The 10,083-nt window shown below is 35.8% G+C and overlaps 1 long non-coding RNA gene across 1 annotated transcript in view; it reads left to right on the top strand.

Annotated features, from left to right (window-relative positions):
- Positions 1-4,123: 4,123 nt before the first annotated feature.
- Positions 4,124-10,083, top strand: part of LOC139358313 (uncharacterized) — a 240,892-nt gene continuing 234,932 nt past the window's right edge. The window contains exon 1 of the long non-coding RNA XR_011613072.1: positions 4,124-4,217. This is a non-coding gene — a long non-coding RNA (uncharacterized lncRNA). The remainder of the gene's footprint in view (positions 4,218-10,083) is intronic.

Raw genomic sequence — 10,083 nt, 5'->3', positions numbered from 1 at the left:
TCTAGACCAATCTTACCTACAGCCCTGAGTGGAGACTCAGTGATCCAGTGTGGTCAACTTAAACAGCTACGACTACACTGGTAGTCTTCCTCCAACATCTCTTTTACCTTCCTTGGAAACCATTCCTTGCCTAAGGACATCTTTCCTGTGATTGAGCAACTTATTTAATCTCTGACACCCATGTGTTTGCCTCTGTGTCTAAAAACATGTGTTTGAAACATCTCTATTGAAACATAATCTTGGAGTCATTTAAGTTAATGTGATAAAGTGATACCTAATTCCTTCCAAGTATGTGTATTTGTAGAATTCTTCCCTTTAAATAACATTAAGATTACAAACACACATACAACACACATGCACACACACATTCACATACTGCGAAACACTGAGCAGTAAAAACTAAACAAAGAAAGAATCCTACCCTGACATTGTATTTTTTCAATCAGTGGTGGCCAGTTTGAGTGCCTGAAGATATCACCACCATCCACTGATATATATCCTCGCTTATCACCCTTTATCCCACCCTGAGAGATCCCCTCTCTACATTCTGTCCTTGCCATTAGCAGTGCATGTTAAATGAGTTATTCACAGCGGATGTGCTGAGTATCCGTGAGGACTGGTGCTGATATACGATACTGAGTTATAGACTAAGCAGGTTAAGAGGAGACTGAGCTCAATGGCAGAGGCTTAGTCAAGACAGAGGCAATGACTCAGATGGAAGTCTGGGCAAACCAATGCCAGACTTAGCCATTGGCTGAAACGAAGATGTTTGCCAGAAAGCTGATGTCCCAAACTGATGATTAGGCTTGGATATTGAAGCTTAAGCAGCAGTCAAAAAAAAAAAAAAAAGACCCAAACCCAGGTAATGGTTCTGACTAGACAATAGAGCCTGAGGTCATGGCCAACCCAAAGACTGAGCCCGTGCCTAGACACTGCCCTATCAAGACTAAAGCCAAGGCATGAGATGAGAAAAAGACCAGCAGAGATTCCAGGGTCAGAGCGGGAGCGGGTATTATTAGGTTGGTGCAAAAGCCGTTGCAGTTTTTGTCACTACTTTTAATGCCAAAAACTACAATTAGTTTTAGAATTACCCTTTAGTTCTATTCAAATTCATAGCCAGAGCTGACACTAGCATAATATAGAGGTGATGGGTGCACAACCCTGTGAATGTACTAAATGCTACTGAATTGTACACTTAAAATGGATAACTGTATTTTATGTGAATTTCACCTCACTGAAAACAAAGGTATTTGAAGTTGTATTTGTCCTTGAGGAGCTTATCACCTAGGTGGAGAGACAAGAATAACTGAAATAAAATGATTTGAAATTTTTTTAAGTTAAAAAAGGACAATAGAATTAGGAAAAAGTGGTCAAAATTAGAACTCACTTTCTGTTTAGCTGTAAAAAAAGTAAACATTTTGTAAATTGAACAATATGTGGTTCTTTAGAGTAATCATATTTAGTGTTTTTTTGTGCTTGACAGAAAAAAATTAACTCCAAATTAAGGCAAGAATAAAGTGTTGCTTTGGGCATGATCTCGACTGAGATTCTGATGAGTTGAGCTTCAGAATGAATTTTTTTCAAAACTGAGCTTTGTTACTATAGTTGTAGTCAGAAATCAGAAATCAGAAAAGGGCCAGATAAAGGTTTGTCTTTAGTCCTAGAACCAAATTTGAGTCCTTGTGGTTGATAAACTGATGTGCTCAATTGTTCCAATTAAAAATTCTTTAAGAGCTATGGCTGCTATAGGTACCAGTACTATGTCTACATTTGCCCAAGATCTCAGTTTTACAATGAGAATGATCTCAATTATTGAAAACAATAATTTCTACCCTCAGAGTTAGGCTAGGACTTTAAATTTTTTTATAATTAGAGCAAGAATAGTTAGCAATCAAATGAATGAGGACACAATTTCTTATTTTTCAACTCAGCCATGAAACTGGTTCAATTTTTAAATGGCCAAAATGTTTTTAATGATTATTAAAACCAATATACACAATAATCATTATTTCAGAACATCTTGAACTGTTAGTCATAGTAAGTAGAAAAAAACCTTCTGAAATACTTTAAAAATTTGCCTAAATATCTAACCACCGCAAAAGGGCTGCTTAGCAAAATAAGTACGACTATTTAACCAGAAAGATAAAATACCTACTGCATTGCTCTGTGAAATAAAATAAATTCGTTTCCAAAGGAGATCAGCTATATTCTTTAAGTATCAGTTCACTTAAAATTTACTATCCCTACCTCCTGATCCCCTATGATTCATGAATGTAAAGTATACACTAAGAACTATGCAGTCTTGGCAGCTTATCACAATGATGCTGAGGTGAGAGAAAAAGTAGTCCATGATTAATGACCAAACTCTAATTGTCCATATGCTCTCAGTAAGCCTCAGTAAAAGTTTTAGTTTTGCAGACTGGAATCAACATATTTTATAAATAACAGCATTAATACAGATATTCCCCCTACTGTTCTCTGGGTTAAAATTGAACTATATCAAGGGTCCTAAATGAATATAAAGTTGAACTAAAATGCATGTCAGCTTTTGATATTGATGTCAGGAATGAATATTTTTATTTTGTATTTTATTTTCATGAGCTGATAGTAAACATATACATCTTAAGTATACTTTCATGTTATCATTGTACTGATTTGCAATTAACTATTTGAGACATGATTTTTGAACATCACTGGTAAAGTTATATTAGGATTGGCAAAGGAAAAAAAAAAACAGAAAGTCCATTAAAACTTCTCGAATATACCAGAGTGAAATCTCATCTTAAAAAGATACAACCTAAGCCAAAGACAGAAGAATGGCCAACTCCAAAAGATACTAACTACAGCCTTAAAGCAAAACAAAATCACAACAAAACACAAATAAAAAAGGAAATCCCTTGAAGCTACTTTATATTTTAAAATTAATGAGGACATAAATTAAATAAAATAGAAACTTTTAAGCTATATGTGCACATGCAAGAGAGCGAGAGTGTGTGTGTATCAGTGGAATAAAATGTAAATGAAGATGAGAAAGTGAAGAAAACAATGATCAAAACAACACATACAAGATGAAAAACTTATAAAGAGCATGGAACAGAGTAGCAATGCTTGAACATTAAATTACTTATAAAGACAAGTCTGGAGATAACTGCATGGAATTCAGGGAGGAAAAACATGAAGAATAAGGCACAACAGGTATTAGAAACAAAGGTAATAATAATGGAGACAATGACAAACCATTGTAAGGATTTTTAATGTCCCTGAAGTTGAAAAGAAAATACTCTAAAAACCATAGAACAAAAAGAATGGTAACAATATATTAGAAAAAAAAAAAAAAAAAAAAAAAACCCTGTTTTTAATTGTTTTCTTCAAAATCTGGATGAGGAAGAAATAAGTATTTTAGAAAAAAGTCTACATTTTAAAATGGCACCCTCCGTTCTAGGAAACAACCTAACCAAAATTTGTCACAGAGACATTATTTTTCTTAAAGTTACAAAGGTCTAATTTCCAATATTTATTTATGACAGTCTCATAAACATTTGTAGAAAAAGAAATATAAACTATTTAATAGAAAAAAGGGCAAAGAATGGGAAACAATTTTGAGAAAAGTAAAAATAACCAATATATATAAAAAAGGTGTGGAAAACACAAATCTTCTCAGAAATTATATCCAAGTTCAAATTTAGTTTGTTTATATTCAAACAAACAATGAAATACTATTTTTTAACGTATCAGATTGTTAGAATTGTTAAAAGGTTGAAAATATGTAGTTCTAGCAGAGTATAGGAAAACACTATCATAAACTGTTGGTGGGAGCACAAATTAAATAACTATTTGAGTGAAGAGTTTGAAAATAGCTAACAATTTATGATGCTGTTGAGGGAGGGAGACATATTGCTTAGGGGAGAAACCTATTATGTAGGAGGAGGAAAGGCACTGATGTGGTTTGGCTGTTTCCCCACCTAAATCTCATCTTGAACTGTGGCTCTCCTAATTCCCACGTGTTGTGGGAGGGACCTGGTGGGAGAGAATTGAATCATGGGGCGCTTTCCTCCATTCTGTTCTCGTGATAGTGAGTAAGTCTCGTGAGATCTGATAGTTTTATAAGGGAAACCCCTTTCGCCTCATCTTCATCCTTCTCCTGTCTGCCGTTGTGTGAGGAGCTGTGCCTTTCACCTTCTGCCGTGATTGTGAGGCCTCCCCAGCCGCGTGGAACTGTGAGTCCATTACATCTCTTTCTTTTGTAAATTGCCCAGTCTCAGGTATGTCTTTATCAACAGCGTGAAATATAGATTAATACAGGCACCTAGCCGGGCGAGGCGGCGGGCGCCTGTAGTCCCAGCTACTCGGGAGGCTGAGGCAGGAGAATGGCGTGAACCCGGGAGGCGGAGCTTGCAGTGAGCCGAGATCGCGCCACTGCACTCCAGCCTGGGCGACTAAGCGAGACTCTGTCTCAAAAAAAAAAAAAAAAAAAAAAAAAAAAAAAATACAGGCACCAAGGTTAACGTGAATTAAAGTAATTAATAAAAAAAAATCCATGCACATGAGACAGAGCCTGGGAGAGATAGAGGCAGAGATAGAGGGGGGAAAAAGCAAATATAAAAATTAGAGAAAACAAACCAAATAGTAAAATATTTGCCTAATTTTAAACACAAGAGTGAGGGCGGCTACGACTTTATCCAGGAGAATGCAATCAGATAGATGGAAGGGTTCAGCCAGTGCTGCGTTGTGCAAACTGCGTTATAGAAAAACAAAAAGCCAACAAGGAAATGAGTTCTCCAATAATTATGGGCAGAGCATCACAATTAATTCCACCTTGGGGAAAGCTTGGGAAGGGGAAATATTTGGAAAGCACTTCTAAAGGACATTAAGAATGAGGTCAGAATGAGGAAGAGTTTGACTTTAAGCACAGAAAGCTTAACTCAAGCTTGCATGCATCAAGAAGCAAGGATATTTTCTGTTAGATGGGCATATTGCTTCTCCCTCAGATTGGTACAGCCATTTTATATAAATAGAAATGATATTCTTGTATTGATAGCTCTGTCTCTGTCTACATATGCTGTTATTCATCAATTAGCTGCATCACCTTAACAAGGCTCACCCTTTTAGAAAATTAAAAGGTTGAGTACTTTTTCAGTCATAGAAGTCTTATGGTAGTTTTTAAAAAAGGTATATTAGATGATCTTTAAGAATCTTACAGAAGATGAAAAAAATTTATTAGCTCAACTCTCAAAATCTCTTTTGTGCTTTTGGCATTAAATCATTGTATTGTCAAGCTTTTCCAGAGAAACAGAACTGGTGTGTGTGTGTGCGCGCGCACGTGTGTGTGTGTAATAAGAATTGGCTCACAAGGTTATAGAGTCCTAGAAGTTCTACCATCTGCCATTTGCAAGCTGAAAACCAAGAAAACCTGTGGTATAATTTTATTTTGAAGGCCTGAGAATCGGAGGGAGGGGGAAGGGATCAGATTGGATAATGCCCACCCACATTGGTGAGGGTGTTCTTTTTTCACCAGTCTACCAGTTCAAATTCTAATCTCTTCCAGAAACACAGACACACCCAGAAATGTTTTCTGAGCTATCTGAGCATCCTTAGCCCATTTAAATTGGCACATAAAATTAACCATCAGAATTACTGAGTTTTTTTCCTCTTTCAAAATGTGTATTTTCTAACTTCAAGTTGTATTTAATAAGATGTTTAAATGATGACAATTAGATCCATGAGCCTTCATCAAAGTTTCATTAACTTTTTACATTCAAATAAAAAGTATCAGAAACAAATTCACTCTTGTATATTTTCCATATTCTTAAAGCAAACACAAAGACCGTCAAAATCATGTTATATATATTATCATCTGACACCATGAACAAATCCTATTTTGAATATCAGTTTGGATATAAAATATAAACTTAAAATGATAAAAATGTAGTAATATAAAATTGACAGAAATGATAAAACTGAACTTTTTCAAACTTTTTTATGATTTATGATGGCATTAATCATTGTCTTCTCTTGAAGTTATAATTTTAATTAGAATGTGCTCTAAAATTATTGATTTATTTGATTTAGAAGGTAAATATGAAATCTGTAATCACTCCTAAAATACATCCAATTTCTTTGGTATATTAGCCTTGTGTAATTTGCTCTCATTTTTGAGGCAATATTTGTAACATGTCATATGGATATAGTGAGTCAATTTTACAAAGCTGTTACTGAGTTGGAAGTGTGGGCAGCAGTAAGTTATAGGTTCACTGGACTAATTCCAGATAATAACTTTAAGGGGGGAAAAAGACCTGGCAGAACTGCGAATAGCTCCAGATATTAATGGTAATCATGGGACAGAAAGTGAATAAATATTAGTTGCCTTTTACTATATACCAGACACACATTATCTATTTTAATTGTGATAGATGATGATGCCTAGGGTAGGAAAAGTTGACAAACTCATCTTACGTATGAATAATGATAAAGCCAAGATTCACGTGTAGGGCTTACCGGCACTACAGCTTATTCTCTTTTCCCCACATCACTCCTATTTCCCAAATTAAGGAGGACAACAGAGTGGGAGAACTCACAGCTGTGGAAAATGAGGACGTAGCTAGAAACCAGCATTCATACATTGACACTGAGCATCAATGCGGCATGCCTCTTGTCCTTCAAAGCAGACAATAGATCAGAAATAAAGTTTACAGTGTGCACAGCAGAGGAATCCAGTAAAAGAAATGGAATCAAATTGTTTAAAATTAAATCGAGTACAGGCCTTTGTTTAGGGGAAGAGTAAGTTTCCCAAATGTGATTGGCTAGAATACTTGAGGTAGAGATAAGGAAGGAAGTTGCTTAGGGACTATCTCAGTGTAGATAGATGCCTGTGAACAGGGTCCTAATTCCACATTCAGATGTTTTGTAAACCTATGGCACCTTAGCTTTCTAGCCCCACTACCGCCGTGGTTCGGAACTTTCTAACTTCTCACCTGGAAAATATATTTCTTTCTCCCTTCATTAATTATTAAACATTATTATGTGCCAGGCATTGTACTAGGCACTGCAGATGCAGTGATAATGAATATGGACCTGATTCCTGCCCTCGTGGAGTTTATAATCTAGTCAGGACTGGTTAGTACAGACAGGTAATTAGAAGATTATAACAAAGTAGGAAAGTGAATGTGAGAAGACAGTATGTCACTTTTTAAATAACAAGATCACCTGAAATGTAGAATATGTTGTCTTGTGTGGAGATAGGAAAAAAGAAGAGAGACAGTTAACAGGGTAAGTGTTACATAATATTAAAGCAATGTTACTTGTGATCAAAATGCATGACACATGCAAGAAAATAGGAGTAGTGTGAAGTAGTAGCAAGATTAACTTAAACGACAAACTGGTAGTCATTCAGCGATTCGCATTTATTTGTTTATTTATTTGAGAGAGTCTTGCTCTGTTGCCCATGCTTGAGTGCAGTGGTGCAATCATGCCTCTCTGCACCCTCTACCTTCAGGGTTCAAGCAATTCTTGTGCTTCAGCCTCCCAAGTAGCTGAGATCACAGGCACGCACTACCAAACCCAGCTATTTTTTTTGTATTTTTGGTAAAGGTGGTGTTTTACCATGTTGCCCAGGCTGGCCTCAAGTGATCCACCCACCCCAGCCTCCCAAAGTGTTGGAATTACAGGCATGAACCACTGTACCCGGCCTCATTTACGAATTTTTACACCCTTAATCTTGTATGTTATACAGCAAAAGGCAAAAGAAGATATGTTGCACAATCCTTTAGTCCTATTCCTTGTTCTCAAGGAGCTTCCACCTAATTTCACAAAGGAGTTTTTGGCTCAGGTCATTCTAAATTTTTGATATCAAAAGTAATGTTGGTAGACACAGCCATTCCTTGTGGGCATGGGATTCTGGACAGTCCACACTGTCAGGGAGTGAACTAACAAAATATCTTAATGTTTTAAATAGATCTAGCAAAAATACTTAATAGTAATGAAAATATTTACCACATACTGATGAGTGAAAATACAAACTTATGTAACAGAGAGCACAACATGGTCCTAGTTCTGTGAAAGGTATATTTTAATGTATATTAATCCAAGGAAAAAATCCAGAAGGCTATTATGTATTGCACATAGTAGGCTCTTGGTAATATTTGTTGAAAATATGAATGAATGACCAAATGAATAACTGAATATGTCAATATTGGTTTTCTCTGAGTATTGGAATTATAAGTGTTTTTTTCTTCTACTTTCTTCACAGTTCAAACATTGTATAATAAATACCTAATACTTTATAATTCTAAGTATAATTAAAAATATATTTAAAAAGAGAATCATTACAGAAGATGAATTTAAGAGATATCTGCAGAACAAGTTAAGGTAGGAATAATTTACTTTGTGACTGAAAAGGCAGGGAAGATATGATTGGAATTTATAGGCTGGTTATGCACATGACAGCCCCAGTTCCTTTTTAGGACTAGCCATAAGGGTAGATGCTTACTTTACATCCACTGGTCTGTTCTGTCACTGTCAATAAATGCTAGGGAGGAAAAACATCTTGCTTTATCCTACCCCAAGGACTTCTAGTTATAAATTAAATGGCCTTCTACTTTTCATATATTAAATCAACACTGCTTGCACATCATCAGAATAGCCTATGATATTTCCTTGCTGTGCTGCAAGCTCTTTGAGGGCAGATAATTGTGCCTTTTCCTCTTTCTATTTACAGCACTTAACACAGCATTAGGCAAATACTGGGTATTTTGTAAAGGCCTGTTGGATTTTCTTACGCTACTTTTCTACTCTTGGTCCTGATTTAGTTTAAATCCTTCTTTATTTTCTGGTTTAGATTCCCAGGCTATTAAGAATAAATTTATAGGATAGTTGGATTTAACGGTGGCTCCAGGTGGCGGCCATGGAGCAAAAGAAAGAACCTTTTCAGTAACATATCTGTGGGATTCATGTCATATCAATAGAAATGGTGGATCCTAGAAGTAGGGAGGACAGTGCTAGATAGGTACCCGTTTGTCTTATGCATGTGCATGCACACACACATTCACTTGTGTGCAAGCACATGTTTTACCGAGAAGGAAGTAATTTTTGTTAGAATTAATCAGAAAATAATGGTTGGATACGAATACAATTAAAAAATAAAAATAAAAACAAAACCTCTCACTGGTAAGCCAAAACACTTTTGGAACTCTAACACCATAAAACAACTGTTTATACGTGCGTATGCTGACTTATAGTTTTGTTTTGACCCCTTGTTTGATGCACCATTACCTCCTTGAACCAAGTGTCACACCTGATTCTGTGTCCTCTCTGTTTGAATTATTTTTCTATATCTTGAAGTCAACAAAACTGTCTGACATGTTGGCTGCTTCATTGCTTAAACTCGCCTGAGGGTTATCTCCACATCCCATTAACAATAAGTTTGTTTCTCACATTAAATCATGATTGGATCAAGTGAAGACATGAACTCAATTCTTCAGTTAATTTGAGAAACCATATTGCAGATGAGGTATGCAGTGATACTGTTAGTTAATCCTTTTTTCTCCACTTTATTCTAAAATCTGCAACAATTTATTTTCCTTCTTATTTTTAGAGTTAGAGTAATTCTAAGGGGCTGTCCTATTTCATACCTTTAAAATATATGTAAGAATCTATTTTTTCCTCATGGAGGAATCATAAATTTAAGCACATATAGAATTCTTACATAGTCCCTTTCTTTAGAAACTGAAATGAAGAACTGCATTTGAAATAAGATTTATACATGCTTTTATGAGAGAGATACTTAAAGCAAAAAGAAAGATAATAAAATACTTGGACTTTTTTTTTATTATACTTTAAGTTCTAGGGTACATGCGCACAACGTGCAGATTTGTTACATATGTATACATGCGCCATATTGGTGTGCTGCACCCATTAACTCGTCATTTACATTAGGTATATCTCCTAATGCTATCCCTCTCCCCTCCCCCCACCCCACAACAGGCCCCAGTGTGTGATGTTCCCCTTCCTGTGTCCTAGTGTTTTCCTTGTTCAATTCCCACCTATGAATGAGAACATGCGGTGTTTGGTTTTTTGTCCTTGTGATAG

Source organism: Macaca nemestrina, chromosome 14 (assembly GCF_043159975.1).
Source record: "Macaca nemestrina isolate mMacNem1 chromosome 14, mMacNem.hap1, whole genome shotgun sequence".
NCBI classification, from domain to species: domain Eukaryota; kingdom Metazoa; phylum Chordata; class Mammalia; order Primates; family Cercopithecidae; genus Macaca; species Macaca nemestrina.
Note: the sequence above shows the minus strand (reverse complement) of the source record. Positions and strands in the feature narration are given on the sequence as shown.